Source organism: Anastrepha obliqua, chromosome 3, assembly GCF_027943255.1.
Source record: "Anastrepha obliqua isolate idAnaObli1 chromosome 3, idAnaObli1_1.0, whole genome shotgun sequence".
NCBI lineage: Eukaryota > Metazoa > Arthropoda > Insecta > Diptera > Tephritidae > Anastrepha > Anastrepha obliqua.
Window position 1 is genome coordinate 78650833 of NC_072894.1, and position 21510 is coordinate 78672342.

The 21510-nt window shown below is 35.2% G+C and overlaps 1 protein-coding gene across 2 annotated transcripts in view; it reads left to right on the top strand.

Moving 5' to 3' along the window:
• LOC129242814 (mucin-5AC-like) overlaps nucleotides 1-21510 on the top strand; it is a 166868-nt gene that overhangs the window by 55912 nt on the left and 89446 nt on the right. Inside the window, exons 2-3 of one of the 2 annotated variants that reach the window (XR_008582218.1) lie at nucleotides 8614-8719; nucleotides 9235-9609. The gene's annotated coding sequence lies outside the window, so the exon portion shown is untranslated. Of the gene's footprint in view, nucleotides 1-8613; nucleotides 8720-9234; nucleotides 9610-21510 lie in introns of those variants that run through there. The other variant, XM_054879670.1, reaches the window with a different exon arrangement.

A 21510-nucleotide genomic window follows, 5' to 3' on the forward strand; every position in this document is an offset into this window, starting at 1 on the left:
TCGCCTCACCCACACCCAGCCCCACATCAGCGTTACGCTTCACTTTGATGCTTCTCCATACCCTGTAGTATGAAATCGCATTTCACTTACACATGTACATATCCATGTATGTGTGTGTAATGCATGATTTTTATTATATTATATGTAATATTGTTTTTTCCACACAATGCTCGCCTACTTTCCGGCTCGTCAAGTAAGAGTTTGTTCCGGACCAAATCTGAAGCGGCATTTCGTATCCATTTATGCATTTAAAGTTTTCTGAAGATTGACTTTTATTCCACAGTCGATGTTTTTGTACCCTTCAGCTGTATCTTCATTTTATATTCAATTTACATACTTATATGTAGTTGTTTGTATATGTAAGAATATTCATTTAATTTTTGTTGCTATTTTTTGTAATATGCATTTCATAGTCATCGTGTTTCCTCTTCCTCTTCCGATCCCATACAATTGCAGTTCACTCATAAATATTAAAGCGCGGAAAAAAGTCCATTGCAACTTTAGTTTTATGTTTTTCATTTTCCACTTCTTTCTTTTTGTATGGAATTTTTTGAGGAAACCCTGAACTACGTAAAATATGTTAATAACAAATTCCTCATTCCAAATAGCCACGTTTGGTTTTCAGCATTTATGACTGAATGAATGAAAAAGTGTTTGTTCGGATGTTCGTTTGCTCTGCAGATAAATCTCTTCAGCCATACGTCCATGGGTTGTCACTGCTGTCGAAAGTATTTGTTCCGCATATAAAAATATTACTAACAATAAAAAAAAAAATAAAAATATATAATTCAACTGTCGAAACCCTTTTAATTAAAATAATTTTTTTGTCCCTTAACGAATCTCAATTATCGGAAAATTTTCGTAGAATTTTTTTTTTTCATTTTTTTTTGTCCCTTAGCGAATCTCAATTATCGGAAAATTTCAATAGAATTTTTTTTTAATTTTTTGTCTTACAGGTGTGTCAAGTATTGACAAATAGTCAGAGATTTTTATTCCCATGGATTTTTTTAATATTTTATAAACTCACAATAAAAAAGGTTATGGCTTTATTATGCATTTAAATTTAAACTCACTGATAGCACTGTGCAACACTAAACACCCTTTCACAAGTTCTCTGGTCTCCCTCGTGAGAGCAATAAATTTAGTAAAATCCTCATTTTCACTAAATGAAGTTTTATGGAACATTGTAAATGGTTTGCTTTTTAAAACCCTATCCAACATATCTTCAACCAATTAACCTCTTCACCTTTGATATTTTTTCACAATCTTAGAATGGCAAATTCTAAGGGTTTTGTAGAAACAAAATCAGCTCGTTTACTTTTATGCAAAATAAACTTTTCATATTTTCGGCATTGCTTTATGATAGTATTTAGGGACATACAATAAATCCTTTTCTCTTATATTACTCTCGATACTTTCAAAATCGGTATCATATTTAGAAGATAAGAGTGTCCAGAATACAGGAATTTATGGTCGATAATTTCTACGCCGTTCTTGGACGACTGAAAATCTTTAGGCCACATCAAGGGGCCCCGGTGGCCTAGAGTTCGAAAATTTTGGTTATTTTCAAGAATTTTTTTTTGCAATTAAAAAAAGGAAAAAAATATTTAAATTAAAAAAAAAAATTTAATTTTAAAAATTTTAAAAATGGCGCTGAAATGGACCCTCCCGAAAAATTGGATCTGGACGGTGTTGTCCATTTGGCTCTTTTATTTATCTGAAACACAAAAACCAAAACAAAATATTAATCAGTATGACTAGCTCTGCCCGTATTCAGACGATTCGGTTGAATAGTTTTTGTTTTTTGACAACACCAGGCCGAAAAAGTCGTTTCGAGAGAATTGAGTATAAAGTTTGGGGTACAGGAGCGCGCGGACCGCTCTCTACCTAGTCAATGGGCTGTAGAAGCTATAATATTGGGAATTTCCGCATGAAAATTTCACTGTATATTCATAAGATACTATACTTTCGAAATATCGAAAAAGCAAGAAATCGAAATTTTCTGGACCACCGGGTCCACTTAAAGCCAATTTCAAATTTCTATTTTTTTCAGTGCACGAATCGCTTTAGGTTATTACATATTGTTACGAGGTTACATTTTCTAAATACTTCGAGCAACAACAATCAATTTCTTGGGCGCCCCTGGATGGCTTTATATTCCATAATATGTGAACGGGGGGAAAACTCGAAATTTCGCGAAGCTATAAATTTTTTATTTCATTTACAATGTTGTTAAGTAGTACAATTTTGTACTAAATAGTAATACGAGTGCAATAAGTGCCCGTGTTAGAAATGAAGACAACAATTTTTAAAATTTTTGTTTTTATTTTTAACATAGTCCCCTTTTAGAAAGATACACTTCATTCAACGCTTCGGCCATTTTTTAACCCCTCCAAAAAATAGGATTTGTCGAACTCCCCAAAATACGTCTCTGTTATGGCGATGACTTCCTCGTTTGAATTAAATTTTTTGTCGCGAGCTATTTCTTCATGTTAGGGAACAAAAATTCGCAGGGAGCCAGATCGGCTGAATACGGAGGCTGCGCAGCAATTCATAACGCAATTCCTGCAGTTTGGCGGCGAAAACTCCGGATGAATGTGCTGGTGTCAAGGCGAATTTATTACAGGTGACAGCAAACACATATAAGTAAAACCCTACATGTATTTGTTGTTGCGTTTGGTGCAAGCATCACGTCAAAATCAGCAAGCAAATGTAAACATACGAATGTAAACATACCAATACATTCAAACAAAGCATATCATTTTGACGTAAGCCATACCTACGGCGAAAAATTCAGCTGGGTGAATGCTGTCACCTTATTAAATCCACCTTGGCTGGTGTGTTATTGTCGTGACCTTCTTTTTCGCCAAATGCGGCCGTGTATCCTCTAATTTTTTGTGAAAGCGGTCCAACAACTTACTAAAGTATTGCCCTGTGGTCTTTCTTTTCTTAAAAAATCCATGAGGATGACGCCGTTCGCATCCCAAAAAATCGTCGCCATGACTTTCCGGCCAATGAGACTGTCTTCGCCTTCTTTAGAGCAGATTTAGCGCAGGAAATCCATTGTTTTTATTGTTGCTTAGTCTCTGGATGTAATGACGAATCCAAGTTTCATCAACGTTAACCACTCGACTCAAAAATTCATTCGTATCTCTGCTCCAAACTCTGCTTCGAAATCAACAGCCGCATCCGCTTGTTGTCCACCGTGAGCAATCGCGGCATCCATGTAAAATATTGCTTTACGTTCCGGTCGACACACCTATTACCTCTGTTACTTCGCGCACTTTCGTTCGTCGATCAGCGAGAATCATGTCGTGGACTTTTTGAATGACCGAGGAACCACATCTGCCGGGCGTCCTGGTCGCTCCTCATTAAAAACTGATGTTCGCCCACGTTTAAATTTGTTGAACCAATATCTAATAATGGTCATAGATGGCGAAGCGTCCCCATAGACAGAATCTGCGGATTTTTTCTCATCCAAAAACAAAAAGCTAATTACCGAGCGATACTGCTCTTTTTCCTTCTTAACGAAAATCATAAAACCCGTCTTACTGGAAAAACTTCCAAATCTAAACTAACCTATCAATTAGTCTGAAATTTGTTTTGTTGTCGTTTGATAGATGGCAGCACACGATGCTAACACCAACTTCCCTCAGTAACGCCCTCTGTCATTAAATACGGGTGCTTATTGAAGCGCCCTCGTATGCCTTTGAGGAAAGTAGTCTTACGCCATTTTCAAAGTAACAATATTTGTAACTTCATTAACTGCGAACATTTTAATAATAAAAAGTGAGACTATTAACAGATTTGTTTGGAAAAAGTTTGTAAACAAAAAGTTCGTAGTAATTGTATTCATTGTTAGCTATTTTTTTGCGAAATTGACTTAAACCACTTTGCAAAAATTTTTCATTGTTAACGCCAATATTTTCATTGACATGTCGTATTCACTAATATTCAACAACTTTGTATGAAATTCGGCGAGTATGATGTATGTGGAGCATATTAACCCTCTACGACTTCCTAATACTGTTGTTTTTTGGTCTCTCTCAGAGCAAATAAAAATGCGAACATAGGCTTAAAATGCAGTAAAAATATATTATAATATAATTACGAGGTGTGTACTTTTTGAACACACCTCGTATATACTATAGCATTTCGGCACATATCTGCCTATAATGAATTTTGGGTTTATAAAAAATACGAAATCTACATATGTCCATCCATAAATTCAAGGTGAATATTTTTTGATTAATGTTTCACTTTCCTCAATATTTCCTGAAAGGTGTAAAATAAGGCACTGCCATGAACGAGGTGCCAACGGGGCTAATATCTTCCCAAAAATTATCCCTTAGTATGGTACAAAGAGTTGATTCCTTACACCCTAAGAAGGGTTAGTTGTGCAAAACAAAAAAAAAAAAAAAGAGAAAAAAAAATGATCTGGCGCATGCCTTAAAAACAGCGCAATATAAACATTAATGTATCACTTGGCCCCTTCTGCAATGTTCTGCTTATGGTAACTTGATATGTTGAAAAAAATATTATTATTATTAAATTTGTATAATAACAAGTTATACAAATATAAGGAGGCAGCAGCACTAGCAGCATGGGCCATCGGCTGAGGCTGATTTTTGTGTTGCAGTGCAATTCTTCACAACAAACTCAAAAGAAGACATGACATTTAATGATTTTAATCGAATATAGTCACAGAAATAGTAATAGAAAATAGAATAGAAATACAACTATCACTTAAAAAATTAAATATCAAATAAATAAATGACTTGCCCCATATGAACTGTGAATGGTAGTCACTCACCAACCCATGTACCTATAGCGACTTTTTTGATTGCAGCAAATAGTACTCAGTTGATGCTTAGGTGTTCAATTCTTCGTCGCCAAAATCCAACTTTTGACACTCTGCCCAAATTAATTGTTAAATTATGGTAATGTTAATTGTTTCTCCAAAACTGTTTCAAATATCTCTTGATATATGTATCTCTGTACTCGTGTACTCATACAGTCGATGTTTATATTAGATGTACTTGCCGAATTTCATTGCATTACTTAGGGTATATTCAAAAACGTATTATAATGCGCAGTAATTGCAGTGTTTGGAGCACTGCCAATGTGAAAATTCATGCAATTGAAAGATTTGCTTACGTTTTGCGAATAAATTTGCAGCATTTAAGAACGCGCTCTGCAGTAAAATGGAATTATTACTAAGTTTAGTAGCCGACAATGCAGGTGAGTCAAAAACTGATAATTTGTTATTAAACTTAAGAAAAAAAACCGCTTAAAGCTTAAAAGAAGAACATATTTTGTAAGAAGTTTATTATTAAAACGAAAAATACCGAAAAACAAATCTTGTTTTAGAACAATAAAATCATTTCCCGAGGATATATTTTTTTCTCATTTTCGAAAGAATTGGTCCACCTTTGAGGTAAGTTTTCGATATCCAGTTGAATCAGTTTTTAATAAAATCATTTTATGATTCTATGCCACATTGCAGGCCAAATCTTTCTTTGAAATACTCCCTATCTTCTATGTTAAAGCAAAGTTAAAGATTGCTTTACGAGCCCTTTTTTGTTCGCATGTCAACTTCGGTGGCTAAAAGCCCAACGCATTATCTCTAAAAATGTTATATGATCTTTCTTATTTATAATTACAACTTGCCCGTATATATACATAGTACTTATCAAATGCATCAAGCATCTATTCCTGTCCTTAAAAGTATTCTTAAAAACAGCATATCATTAAATTTGAGACGAAATTTTCAAAGGCACGGTGCATATGCAATAATTTAACTTTACTGAAATATTTGCCGAAATTAGATTTCCATTCAGTTTTGGTTCAGCGTAAAAGTCAACATTGTTGCAATATATCAACATACTAGTATTGTTGTTTTTGTTCGTAACATTTACGTGATTTAAGATTACTTGTCGTAAACGTGTTACCGGCTTCAAAGGCAAAGTTGTATTAAATTGAAAAAAAAAAACAAGAGTGACTGCAACAACGTTTTGACAAACTGGCGGGTGTCCCGACTGCTCGGTTGGGCACTTGACTGCCTCACTGGCGTGCATTTGACTTTTGCTTACTTGCTGTACGGTGCATGCAATTGATATGTCAACATATTGTTCATGATATTTTTGCTGTTGTTTTTGTGCCTTATAGCTCTTCTAACGCTGCCTCTGGCACATCTCATGTACACTTACAACCATTCCTAACAACACTTCAAACAAGTCTTGGTGAAAATTGAAAATTTAAAAATAATAGCAACATCGAAAGAAAAAAGGTATTTTCCGAGATTGCGAGTTGCATGCAACATAAGCATGAGTCTCTCTCTCCCATGTTCATGACTCGTACTTGTATGGATTACGTTTCTCGTTATTTGGTCGATCTTGTTGACTGCCTTGCCTGTCTGTTGGCCGGTGGTTGGCTAGTGAGCTGTGTTTCAAGTCACTCATTTGGACAGGTGTTTATAAATTATTTGCTAATTTTTGCGTGTTGAAAAAATCTCCTTTCACTTTTCGCCTTTAAAAGCTGATGGGTTTCTTTATTTATATAGGTAAAGCTGAAAGAAAATGATTGAATATGAATTTTTTAAGTAAATCTTATGTGAGAGGTTCGACTACAAATCAGCGTGACTTCTTCAAAGAAGCTGTTGGGATTTCCGTTCGGAAACAAACTCTTCTATGCGCGGTATAAGGGCAAGAGGAATCACATAACCGTATTTGGACGGCCTTCGCGAAATTCATCTTCCAAGGATCGAGGGCTACGTTGGAACTCATTGTACGAGCGTTTCATAGAGTGAGGTGTTTAAGCACCAAAAGTCGAAATAAGTTGATCAATCCACTCCTGTCTCGATAATCCACGTCGAAAATCATAATAAATAATTAAAGAGTTAAAAATAACCACAGCTCTTTAATTTAGACTACAGTTTTTGGTAAAAGCATATTTAATGTCTATTGTCTATGATACGTCATGGTTGGTCACTTGTAGAGATATTAAGCGCCTTGAATTTGTCATTTCTCTGCTCGCTTGACAAAAAATTTGCATGTGAAAGCATCAACAAAGCGCTCGAGCAAGATTCGCGGCCAACGAAAGTGTAACTAGAACGCGTTCATACAGAGCAAATTTTGTTGCTTCAATTTTGCGAATTTTCTTCGATGCTCCCTTCGTGATCGTACACTTCAATTTCCATAGTTTTTAGTCTACAATCACTAACAACATTGAGAAGAACGAGAAGACAAAGGGTGTGGCCAGAGCACGAGCATCACAAGTAACGACTTAAAGCAAGAAATGTTTCCCTGTATGAACACGGTCTTACTAATACTCATTAGGTGATTCTAAACAAATGTAGTTTTTGGTAGCTGCTTTCCAGTGCAGCCAACATATTTTTATTTATGTCAGTTGTTTCATCCATTTACCTCTCGCTAACGCTTGGCGATTCGAAGTCGCCTATTTTTATTTTCCTAACTGCCTTGAACTTCGACAGAGTTTTGCTTGGAAGATACTAAGTAAAGTTAGATTCAAATGCATGTGGAACAAGAGAGATACACCTAGTGCTTCAGAGAATACCTGCGTCTTACGTGTTTTTTAATTTTTGAACGATCGCTGTAGGTGGCAATGGAATCTTTTTTTTTTTGCTATTCTTCACAGAAGGAAATGAAACGACCACTCAAATAGTAGTCACGCGCAATTCATCCAGCAACGGTAGCTGCTCTATCAATTGAAAATTTAGTGGACTAAGCTTCAATAATAAACTTTGTGTGTTATCAAACAGTAGGTGTTAGCACATACATACTATGATTCTAACAAAGAACAGGCAAAACCTGTCCAATTAAAAACTACTTGAAAGCTTGCTTTCCATTCTTTCAAGTCTGTGACTGCGCTGATTCTTGCGATAGAAATGGTACGCATGTTTTGTTTTATCTAATCTTTCATTGTCATTTTGATTGCCCGCTAACGAATATCAAAAGAAATAATACAGAAAAATTCGTACAAAACTAAAAATGTAAGGTCCGAAAGGGGGTTTTTTGACAAATTCACTTCCCAAAAACCCTTAAAAATTGTTAGAAAAACAATTCACGTTTGTCCAGCATGAATTTATTGGTATGTCAAATCCAATTATAAAATTATATGGAATTATTCTTTAGCTGTTCAGTTTGCAATGCTCCGCGTAAGTTCTAAATGCCGTCTCTTGATCAACTCCATCGTTTTACAATTTAAAGAACTACAGCGGAAGAGTTGGGATTGTCTTCGTAATAGGGCTGTCACAATGGGTCCTTTGGTCTAACTAACTATAAAATCCATTAATAATTAAAATTTATTGACTTAATTTAAATAAAGTTATTTACCATTTTATCAAATGCAAACAAAGACTGTTTGATATGCCAATAAAAATTCGTATGGCCGGTGCGAACAGCTTTAAGCCCACAAAAAAAAAACGCGTTTTCAATCTCTTTTCGATGCTGATAATAATAAATATGATTTTAATGATATTTTATTAAATAATATTCAGTACGTTAGCTCCACATTTTTCAGTCCCACGCACCCTGCGCGGGTATATGAAGGTTAAACACAAACTAATGTATTTTCTCTTTTTTATCATTACAGGTTGGTTGCCTTTCTTCTACAAAGTATTAATTATGTTCGCACACGACCACACTTATTACAAAAACAAAAACAAACAGCGAAAAGTAAATAACTAATCAAATGAAAGGTAAATAGAAAAAAAAGCGTTAAAATTGCTTTGGTGCACACTATTTTCTCCATTTAATAATCTTTACATACCTGATTATGTCTTCTCCATGGAGCTTTTCATATACTCATATTGGCACGCTTTTTCACCTGGGTTTTATTATTTTCACGCAGCTTGCTTTTAGAGAGTTTTTTATTTTGTTATTTGAACATTGTTTTTTATTATTTAAACATTTTTTTTTATTATTTTGCTTTAATTAGCTAATCATTGTTGTGCCGATAATTTTTGGTTTGTGTTGTTTTGGTAAGTACATACGAATTAGGCAATTTTTGTGTGCATCTTGCAAAATGCCTTTGATTTTTTTATGATTTTGCTCACATATTTATTAATGAGTTTTTGTTTTTTCACACGTTTCGTGGTAGCCTTCTGCTTTTTATTGAAAGTGAAATTTAATTTTAGTGATAGCAATTATTCCAATTTTTGATGTTGAAAATAAATATTACTTGAATTGTTTTTTTTCCAATTTTATCTTTTAGCTCTCAAGTGTTGCATGTTTACTAGAGATGGACCGAAATTTGGGCTTCGGCCATGTCTGGTCAAAAATTTCGTTTTCGGCGAAAAACAAAAAAAAAAAGAAACCGAATCTGGGCCTTGCATTTTTGTCAACTTTTTTCCTCAAAAATCTTATAAAAGTTAGCTTTTGGGAAATTTGTTTTTAATTGCTTTGGAATATCATCTGCCTTCCCTCGAGAGTGGCTTGTGAGTAATAGTTCGGCGCTGCATGTTAGCCTTATATCAGTAGACGGTGTCGCTAGTATAGTAAAATTGTCGATAAGTTAATATGTTTACATTACAATATAAAACCATTCAACTATGGACATTAAATACTATTTGTAAAAATTTAAAAATAAGTTGTTTTTTTGTCATTTTTTATAAACATACGCATATGTTATGAACTGAAACTAATGCGATTGAAACTTGTCTACCCTTTTGCTTCTTTATTTGTAAAAATACTTGAGTTTTAAAAAATCATTGCTTGATTATTACTTAGGTCATTAAAATGCTCGGTTCAGGTTTGTTTTTGCTTCGACTTTGGCTGAAATTGGCCGATTCGATTCGATCCAAAACATCGCGTTTGGAGAAGTCAAAAATCAAGTCGATGCTCATTTGTGTTTAGATTCCAAAGGAATTGTTCACAAGGAATTCGAGCCAGCGGGCCAAACCGTCAATGCAATTTTCTATCTTGGCGTTTTGAAGCGTTTGTTGCATCACATTAGTCGAAGTCGCCCTGAATACCGTGAAGGAGGAAGCTGGCGCTTATTGCATGATAAAGCCAGAGAGGACTATTTTGAATAAATAAACTCGAAGTTAGCAGAACAATACTGACGAGTTTCCATCTCATAAGATCTAACACGAAAATGTTCGGCCACTAACTTTTTCTGAGGATACAAATTCAATAAGTATCGGATTCAGCATTATCAGAGATCGAATAAATTTCATAATGCGTTTGAAATGGTATCGGGAAGAATTCCAACGCAAAATTAATCAACCTAACCATATTTGACTACTGTGAACTGAACAACTGCTATATACACAGATAAGCAATAGACCGCGTAAAGGTCAAAGTAAAGATTTTCATCACTCAAACTCATTGTTTTTATTTGGTAAAAAGTTATTTAAAAACAAAAGTGGTTGATTAATTTTGCGCCACCTTGTACATACTCGTATTATCTCTAAGAAATTCGCTTGGTAAGCTGTAATCCCTAATTAAAATTTCTAATCTCCCTTCAGCTATGATTCCATGCAATTAACTGCAATTTAAATACAAAATTAATGTTTGAAAATTCAAAAGAGAAACCACCACTCATTTTCCATATGAGTTTTTCTTACCATTACTTAAAATTAATTACCGACAAGCATGCCTACATTTTGGCAGTTTTTCCCTACAACAATTAATTAATACTAGTGAAGTATGCGGCAGATTGTATCTACCATTTCATGTTAGGTCTTCGTAAGTGTTGAAGCCAATCTCTGGTGAATGCTAAATGTTCAAATGCTTGAGCGCAACGAATTTTTGCCTACCCACTGCGTTTGCGCCATGATTGACCATCACTGTTTGCGCGTGTCAACCAACCCATCAGCTATTTGTGCAATGACCTTAAGGGCCAGCAACTGTTTACGTATAATAAGTAAATAGAAAGTGTGTAAATTACACAATGTTGTACAACAACAGAGAAACTGCAATGCATTCATTTGTTGAATGTCGTCGTTATGCTGCATTTGACTTTCATTGGAAGCTGTTGACCAGTGGCTGCACTTAAGAAAATTGTTGCCTATTTGATTTTGTGTTGGCTTCATTGTTGTTTCTTTTTTACTATTACCACTCCCGCTGGTGCAGCTGCCGCCGTTTTAAATGAGCTCCCTCTGCATTTAACGGACTGTCCATCAACTGAATAGTTGCACAAAAAATGGGCATATTTTTCATATTTATATTTTGTGGCAGGCCGCACTAACTGTTGACGTTGAACAAATCGCCTAAAGTTGAATGGTTTGTGGAAACAACCCATTCCTTGTAATGTTTGTTTGTTCACTTGGGCCGCGGAACTACCCATTTGCTGCATGAATATATACAGAAGTATCGGGTGTTTTTTTAGCTGCATGAGAATTTTGTATGATATCGATAAATATAGTTTGACAGCTGAGAACGTCAAACTGTGTTTGATATTTCTGTTCAGTATTGTTTAGCAAGTCATCATGAATCGTTTAACGCCAGAACAACGATGCCACATCGTGAAAATTTAGTTTGAAAAAAAAAAAAATAAATTTGTTCCTAAAGATCCTAGAGGATTGGCAGCATCATCGGTCTTTATTTCTTTCGAAATGAGGAAGAGCTGTCCTTACGGTGAATGACGAGCGCTATCGAATTTGTAGCCAAAAATTAATCAGCTAAACACCCAAGACATTTGGTTCAAACAAGACGGCGCAACTTGCTCTACAGCGCGCTTACAATCGATTTACTGGACTCATCGAATGAGCCATGTAACTCGTAGCCGCGGCGTATATCGTATCAACAAAAATAAATGCCATGAAATTATCTACCGGAGTGTAATAAAAAAAAGAGGTTGTGTGTAAAGCCGGTTTACTGACGATAGTTTAACGTGGCAACGTCATAAGAAAATACTGATGGAATGGTTGCATTTTTCAAAATAAAATTTTAATTATATTTGTTTGATAGATATGTTGTATGGATATAGAGAAGGAGGTAATATAAATGTAATCGCAATGGAATTGATCAAATTACATTTACTCAAACGGGAAAAATGACGAAACATTTATCAAATTCATGAAAGATATGTTCAATTTCCATTGTGCATCAGACGTTAATAAGTCAACAACACTAAGAGGCACCATCATCGATTTGACTTTTTCAAGGCACATTACACTCGAAACACTCCCTTTTATTTCCTACTTTTCCTATCATCGTCCTATTCTCAACAGAGAAATGGTTCATTACCATGCACACAGGAAGAAGGCATACGCAAATACAAATATGTGAATTTATATATATACATACATATGTATAGATGCTCACTCAAGTAGGAGAGAGCCAGATGTCGAACGTTGACGAACGCGGGGGCCGATTGTGCCTCTTTGTCGTTCGTTCCGCATGAGCAAGATAACGCCACATGAGCGAGATAACGCCGCATGAGCAATGTCACGCCGCATTTTTTAGTGCGTGCAGCCGGCTACATCGAATTATAAGACGTTATCACGTCAAAATGCATTCCAACAATATTTCTGTTTCGTATTATCATTTTAATTTTCCCAGTTCTTAAAAAAACACCCGCTATATAAATATATAAATTCATTTGAATGCACATGTCTTGAGCTTTGGCTTATTGTTGCAGCATTCAAGCTGTAAGATAGACAGTTCAATAGACAGACAATTAAGCATGGAAATTTAACAAGCGAGTGGCATTGTAAAATTCTTCGTTTTTTTGTATTCAATTAAAGTATTTTTGCCTTGTTGGTGCTTTGAAAGCGCACTTTCGCATTTGTTCATGCCATAAAAATGCCATTGGCTATGCTGAAGCATTCATATGCGTACATTTACATACATAACATACATATTTTATAAATATGACATTACTCACCCACTTGAATGCAAAGTATTTGTAGTTGTCGACTTCTGCATTATCAGGCATCAGACATCTATAGCTCTTCAAAAGTTTACAATTGACGCTCAAAGAAACATAGTGACTTCCTTAACCTTTGGTCGGAACTGAAAACTAAAAAAAATCTCAAATCAAAAAGTCATAAAAGAACACAATGGCCCCTTAATATTAGAATGCGAGAAAAAAAAAATTAAAAATTCAATAGCGCTGTACTCTAACTTTATTTGACAAAAGATAGCTAACAACTATTTGTGTCCGTTTTCAAAAATAAATGGAATAACTGATTACTCTTATAAAATATATTGTTGGATTGCGTTGCAGACCTCGTACAAAGTATCAGCCCAGATCATAAAAATAAAATCGACATACACCAAATTGATGGTCAAACTGAACAAATTCAGTCAATTAGTTGTGTTGCTGCATACATATGTTTAATTTTCAAGATATTGAAAGAGATTTTGATTAATAAACGATGTTGATTTTGAATAAAATACAATTTTTTTAGGAAATTATTGTCATTTCTCTTTATTATGATAATATTGGTATGGCTCAATTACGTATGGAACAAAATAGCGGCCAAATGGCCGCCGCGGCCTCGGCGGCAGACTGCCATCCGGTGGTCCAAATTTTCGATGACGCTGAGGCATAATTGAGGTGCTATGCCGTTAATGTGCCGAATTATCTCATCATTTAGCTCTTGAATTGTTGCTGGCTTATTGACGTACACCTTTTCTTTCAAATAACCCCAAAGAAAGAAGTCCAACGTCAATGTTGTTGACGTTTAGGTGTGGTTCACATTCAACATCGGCTATTGAAATTTAACCACCAATTTAATCTAAGTCGTATATAGAGAGATTTAATTTATTAAAGATGATTTTTATTCACAGGGCAAATTTGCCAAAATCAGAATTTTTTTTAAAGCATTAAACATTGAAGAGCCGCAAAAATAGAGATAAGCACACACTTGAAAATTACTTTCATCTGGAATGGAAATCAGAGCCACATTTCGTGATGCCATTGTTGCCTTTTTGCACCTATTTTCACACGTTTCCATTGTTTCTTTATTTTAATGACATCTCATTGAAATCCAGAAGTCAACATTTTCTTATGAACTCCAAGGGGACTTAAATCTGTGGTGCTCGATCTTTCAATCTTAAGGAAAAATAAAAGCCGTAAAAATCCGCCGTCGCCACGTCTTTCAACATATTTGGTACACAATAATGTAAAGAAATGGGTGACACCTTTATGGGATATTTCCTACCAAAGCATGATAACCTCACTGAACGTTTGGTACAGTATTTTTCACTTCATCCGTTGTTCCCGCGTAGACTTTTATAGTTTTTTCGTTAAAAACTTCTACCGTAAAAATTTGGAGATCATTGTGCATTATTTGTGACATTTAATTTGTTTTTGCTTCCTCAAGCAATTTCGTCTTCTCTTCCGCACAGCTTTAGATGACTTTACTCGTACGAACAACGTACTCCCAGAATCGGAGACGATTTTTCACTTAAGATGATTCTAAGAAACGTTCCATGGTACGACACACGAACATGCTGAATGAACGGGGTTTTTTTTTAGCAACGGAAATATCTGACTCGCACTATTTCCGCATTTTTGAAATCTAATTGAATTTACTTTTAAAACATTTTTGCAAAGAAAAAAATAGAGTAACGTGCATATTCAATTTAAAAATAATAAAAAATAAAAAATAATTTATTCAAAAGTGCCGGATTTTACATTTTAAATTTGTTAAAAAGACTGTATACAATTAGAAATGTTAAGTATGACTGTAAAAAATGTTTGCACTTCAATTTAGGTATATGTATGTAGACAAGTATGTGAAGCATGCAAAGTGGCCTCTGAGTGTATTGTAGATGATTGTTTTTAATAAGCTAAAGAATGCACTGCGAAAAACATTTCAATGTCAACATATTTATGTTAATTATAACTGGGATGCAAAGTGAAATATGAAATATGCATCAGAAGTATTTTTGAATCCTACGAGGGTTGTTATGTTAATATTGAGTTAAACAATTAATATAATAATAAAATTGAATAAAAATAAAATAATTTTCATCGAAAAGGAATTATTCTATTTAAAAATATTGTGCATCTATAGTATGAAATATTCTACATATGTGTATAGTTATGTATAAAATAAAAACACTTTTTTTTAGTTTAGGGAGAAAGAAACCCATTATTTTCTCGTTACAAGGCTGTAGTGATCGATATCTCGTAAAGTATCGAATAATTTAAAGTTTATGCTCATTGTGAAGGTAACATTACACACTAAAACAATCTTTTGCTGTTTTTTGTTTGTTCCATTCAGTTGTGAGTTACAGGGTGTTAACAATGGGCATTCATAAATAGAAAATTCGATACATTTTACAGTTTTTCTTTGATTAGGGCGAAAATGAGAGCCAAGCCGCTGAAATTGTGAATGGTGTTTATGGTGCCGATACTGTAACATATAATTACAACAATTTTGGCTTCGTCGATTCCGTTCAGGCATTTTTGATGATAAGGAAAAGATCGATAATGTCGATAAAATCACAGAATATAATTGAAGTTGACCGGCGTGTTAATAGTCGTAGCATCACCCAGGAGCTAAATATCGACCATAAAACAGTTTTAAACCATTTACGCAAACATAAGGGATTTCTGTTTCCTCAAACTAATATATGCGTTTGAATAGCACCCACGAATGGCTGAACAGATTTCCTTAATTTATTTTTCTATTTTGCCTCGTTCTGGCCAAATTTTCGGAATATGGAAAAACAAAAAAAACCAATTTCAAGTTAAATGAGCCGCATTACCGGTAAGGTATTAAAATGTTTAATATAAAAAATATTAAAAAAATTGTAAAAATAGGTATTTAAATGCACTACAAAATATATACCTTTTTAAATTAAAATGTTGATTATTCATACATTTTCCCCTATCTGTTGAGGAAATTTTTGGAAAAAATTCCTGTCTACGTAATCCTAGTACAGTCTTCTTCTTAATTGGCGCGATAACCGCTTACGCGATTTTGGTCGAGTTTAACAAAGCGCGCCATTCGTTTCTTTCTCGTGCTAACCGGCGCCAATTGGACACGCCAAGTGAAGCCAAGTCCTTCTCCACCTGATCTTTCCAACGCAAAGGAGGCCTTACTCTTCCTCTGCTACTACTAGCTGGTACCGCATCGAATACTTTCAAAGCCGGAGCGTTTGTATCCATTCGGACGACATGACCCAACCAACGTAGCCGCTGGATCTTTATTCGCTGCGCTATGTCTATGTCGTCGTAAAGCTCATACAGCTCATCGTTCCATCGTCTGCGATATTCGCCGTTGCCAAAGGTCCAAAAATCTTACGCAGAATCTTTCTCTCGAACACTCCAAGCGTCGCTTCATCGGATGTTGTCATCGTCCAAGCTTCTTGTAGAGTGTTAGTTTTGTTCGTCGAGAGAGGACTTTTCTGCTCAGTTACCTACTTAGTCCAAACTAGCACTTGTTGGCAAGAGAGATTCTACGTTGGATTTCAAGGCTGACATTGTTATCGGTGTTAATGCTGGTTCCTAAATAAACGAAGTCTTTTACAACCTCGAAATTATAACTGTCTACAGTGACGTGGGTGCCCATACGCGAGTGCGCCGACTGTTTGTTTGAAGACAGGAGGTACTTCGTTTTGTCCTCGCTCACCACTAGACCCATTTGCTTTGCCTCCTTATCCAGTTTGGAGAAGGCGGAACTAACAGCGAGGTTGTTAAGGCCGATAATGTCAATATTATCGGCATACGCCAGCAATTGTACGCTCTTATAAAATATTGTGCCTGAGCGATTAAGTTCTGCGGCTCGTACGATGCTCTCCAACATCAGGTTAAAGAAGTCACACGACAGCGAGTCATCCTGTCTGAAACCTCGTTTGGTATCAAACGGCTCGGAGAGGTCCTTCCCAATTCTGACGGCGCTGCTGGTGTTGAGCAACGTCATCTGGCAAAGCCGTGTTAGTTTTGTGGGGATACCAAATTCAGACATCGCGGCATACAAATGACTCCTTTTCGTACTGTCGAATGCAGCTTTGAAATCGATGAAAAGATGGTGTGTGTCGATTCTCCTTTCATGGGTCTTTTCCAAGATTTGGCGTATTGTAAATATTTGGTCGATGGTAGACTTTGGTTGACGGTGGGCTTCAGCCTTTCACACAATATGCTCGCTAGAACCTTATAGGCGATATTTAGAAGACTAATCCCGCGGTAATTGGCACAAATTGCAGGATCGCCCTTCTTATGGATTGGGCAGAGCACACTTAAATTCCAATCGGCAGGCATGCTTTCATCCGACCATATTTTGCATAGGAGCTGATGAATGCACGTTACCAGCTCCTCGCCGCCATGTTTGAATAGCTCAGCTGGCAGTCCATCGGCGCCTGCGGCTTTGTTGTTCTTTAGCCGAGTTATCGCTATTCTCACCTCATCATGGTCGGGTAGCAGAACGTCAATTCCGTCGTCGACGATTGGGGTATCGGGATCTTCACATTCTCTGAGACATGCGGTGACGTCAGTCACCAGATCGCCGTCTTTGTTCTTACAAGACTAGTAGGGGTGGAAATATTAATAACAATAATAATATGTACTTTTTTTTTAATTATATCAAACAAATTAGAATAAAATTAAGTAAAATTAAATAAGATAAAATAAATTAAAATGTATGAGCTTATGGAATGTGGAGGAACCGAGGATAGCGGAAATGATGCCTGAGCTTTTGAATGAGCGCCTTCGCATATAGTATATGTTTTGTAAGCTTTACAGCTGATAAATTTAATAAGCGCGCATCAGTGTGGTGCGGCTAAACATCTTTGGATAAATTTATTGCACCTTGTGGGTCTGTGACTCGTAGGATCGCTTATTTTCGCAGTGTACGTATAAAAATTATCATTTTTTAAGCCCTCTGAGGGTTTCGCAATTTGCTCGGCAAATGAAATGATAGACCAAAGCGTAACTTACTGCATACTTACAAGCGGAAATGAAATTAAGCGGAATATAAAACAAAAATTAATTTAAAAAATTTTAAATAAAAATAAAGTAAGATAAAATAAAATAGTTTAAATAAAATAAACTAAAATTAAATAAGTTAAAAAAAACAAAATTAAATGAAGAAATAAAATTAAATGAATTAGAATAAAATAAAAATAAATGAAGTAAAATAAAATTAAAATAAAATAAAACGGAATTTTGTTTTTGGTTAGGGGTGTTTAAAATGGCTCACCTATCCAAGCTGCCATCGCAGTAATGATATGTTCAGCTTGCATAAACTAAACAACTCTCCTTCGCCAACCGTGGAACCGCTTTCGTATTATTTCAGAGTGACCTTCCATATTTCTCATTACAAGACCTTTAACTGTACACCTGAGTTCAGGTGCCGATTATTCTTTCGAAAAATATTTTCGGTAAATCTGCTGATGCTTTGCCTTATTTTCTCCTTGTTTATTATTTTGTGATGGATAATTTCGGGAGTTATATGGCAGATTGCGCACTCCAGTGTTCGTCGTTGAATAATATTGTTAATAATAATAACGACAATAACAATAATAACTGGGTGACTCATACAACTTTGACAGCTATATGTCAAACTTCTCCTTCGCATTATACGAACGTCTTGATTATTGCCTAAAAAGGAATTGCACTATAATTTCTAATTTATCTTTATTAATTACGACTGTACTACCATATTCAGCGTGGGCCGTATATTTCCTTCTATGCATGCAGTTGTTACTCTCGCTTTCGACCTTTCATGCTGTCGCTCGTAATCTGCTTTTAAATGCTTAGTGGGCGTCTAAAAATAACTCATATGATGCATACGATTTTTCTATCTCTGACTTTGATTTTAAAATATGCATATTGCGAAAATAGCAGGTCCCACAGAATATAACCTATTTAGGACGGTGATAATTATTAAAATTGCTAGGAGTCGTTAAAGTTGTTGTAATGAATACAAACCAATGTATATATACATATAATATATGTATATGTATGCATGCACATATGTACATGTATTCATGCATTTTTGCATTTCCATATTTCGCAAAGATACAGTTTTGCCCACTCTATGGTAAAGACATATTTGAATAAAAACATTTCATTTATGTGTACATAAAAATACTCGTATTTACATGATAATGCCGATACGTGTGTATGCATATAGTATATGCAATTGAAATAAAGGCCGTGCATGTATTGTATGTGCTTTATAATGCCGGTATCCATGCCCAGTAGTCAATCGTATTGTTACTCTTATAAACGCTTCTATTGATTACTGTTATATGGAGGTGATTTATCGGTTGACATTTGCCCCGCTCTGCATCCAATATGGACTAGACTTAAACCGGTGCTAGATACTGCTTAATTAATTCAGGTCTCACAACATAATTCTAACGATGGCAGGTGCGTATTAACGTGCACGTATTAATTGGCACGTTAACCGCTTACGTGATTTTGGCCGAGTTTAACAAAGAGCGCCAGTCATTGCTTTCTCGTATTAACATTACTACAGTTAAATTTAAAAGATCTCGAAGTATTCACAAAGTCAGTTGAGTCAGATTTGAACTACATACACTGGCCTTTACACTGGGATGTCTTGAAAAGATATGACAATTTATTTGTTTCTTATTTGAATTTAAAAGTTGAATTGAATTTAGGAAGCTATAGAATTGAGTTAAATTTATTGGATTTATTGAAATTGAATTTATGAAAATATATGTAGTTCATTCTCCTCCAAGAAAAATAAAATTCAAATTTAAAACTTTTTTAATAGAGTGCCACTTTAGGGAGGATAAAATATCGTGCTGAATTTTCACATATTTGTTTTTTTTTTTGCTCTGCAAATTGAACAATTCAAAGTCCAAAAGACAAAATTCGGCTTGCTGTCAGTGGAAGGAGGAATAAATAATGTGAGGAAGTTATCGAAAATAGTTAGATGCAAAGTTGCTAGGGACTTACGCCGATAAAACCGAGAGAATTATCCACAAATGAAGTCTTCATTTACTCAGCCATTTAAGCAGTTATAAAAGCGCTAGAATAATCCAGAACAGACTCATCAAAAACAGTCATAGAATGTTTTAAACTTCTAAATGATGGTATCTCAATACTAAAAAGTAAAACTAAACTGGGCACCGGGCCATAGGAATATAGCAGGAAACTGTAGAGCAGATGAACTTGCTCGAATAGGTAAAACTCTTGATAACCTGAATTGGATAAAACGTTGATACCAATGCCCATGGCCACTTGTAAACTGCTAATAGATAGGGAAACCATCAACATTTTGCAATACAATTTGGCAAAACCTGACTGCATGCGAACTAAGCAAACAGACATGTCCGAAATGGAACAGCAGTCGCTCAAAGAGCCTTTTGAGATTTAATAGAAAAGTTACAAGAAACATGATAAGTGTTTAGGTAACCACGCCAGAAGTTTGGACTCTCATACTACGACGAAACAATCAGACATCTTCTATGTGAGTGTGAAGGCTTAGACAGCAGGCGACTTTGCATGAATGGTACTGCATTTTTAACCGATGTAGCGGATATAGCGCATCTAAAACTAACGAAGTTTTGCTCGTTTATAAAAGCTACAGAAGGATTTAAAAACGAACCCATAGCTTAAGGAAAAGTTCCATCTGTATCACAGTGGATCTACGACAGGTTTAAATGTTTCATTACGACAGCCATCCTACCTACCTAACTACATAAAGTTGCTAGAGGCGGACTTGTGCGCGATGTTAATTATCAAATATAAACAGCAAACTCTTAATTTCCATTTGCATTAAAAAGTAATATTTGCATAATGTAAACAAGTTGTTTTATTAAGCTTGTAAAACTGTGGTTCATTGAAAACCATGTGATTAATATTTTTTTTTGTGTTGTGTATAAATAACTATAGATAAAATTGTTTCGAAAATTCTCGACTCTGTAACCTAGCGGATAAATACGAGTATTGTTTGTTTTAACAATATGAGCCAAGTGGAAAATATGTAAGTTAACCAACAAATCGTTTTGTGGAAATTAAGAGTTACTTTCGAAAAGCATTTTACATGCATCGTGTAACTCAATTGCAATTGCTTTCGGAAATTCTTTAGCTTGAGAAGTTTGTTGAAAGTCTTTCCTTACTACATTTGACGGCATCATTAGTATGGTTCTCGTCGTTATTCAGAAATTGAACGTCTGCTAGTAAAGCGCCCACAGTGCAAAGGATTATGTTAAAAAGCGGCGAACTTATAATATTTATCATCACTCCACAGTAAATTGAACCAAAGATTTTGAACTTCAAAAGCCGTATAAATAGTGCGAGCAAAAGTATTTTTTGTACCTTTAATATTCTGGTATGACCTTTTCCCTCTATACTGCCTTCGAACTATACTTATACTTCTACAGCTTTTCACTGATGGGTACATTCCACAAGCTACCACAAATCGTTTATTTGCTATTTTATAGATATATTTGATGTTATTCTGAGGCCCGTGAAATAATTATAATTGTACACTTTAAATCGCATTCAAATGACGGGGAGTAAAATATTTATTGTGGGGAAAATTAAAAATATGCACAATATATGTAAATAGAAGGCATGACCACTAAAAAATGTGTCTGACGCAGCTAGAAA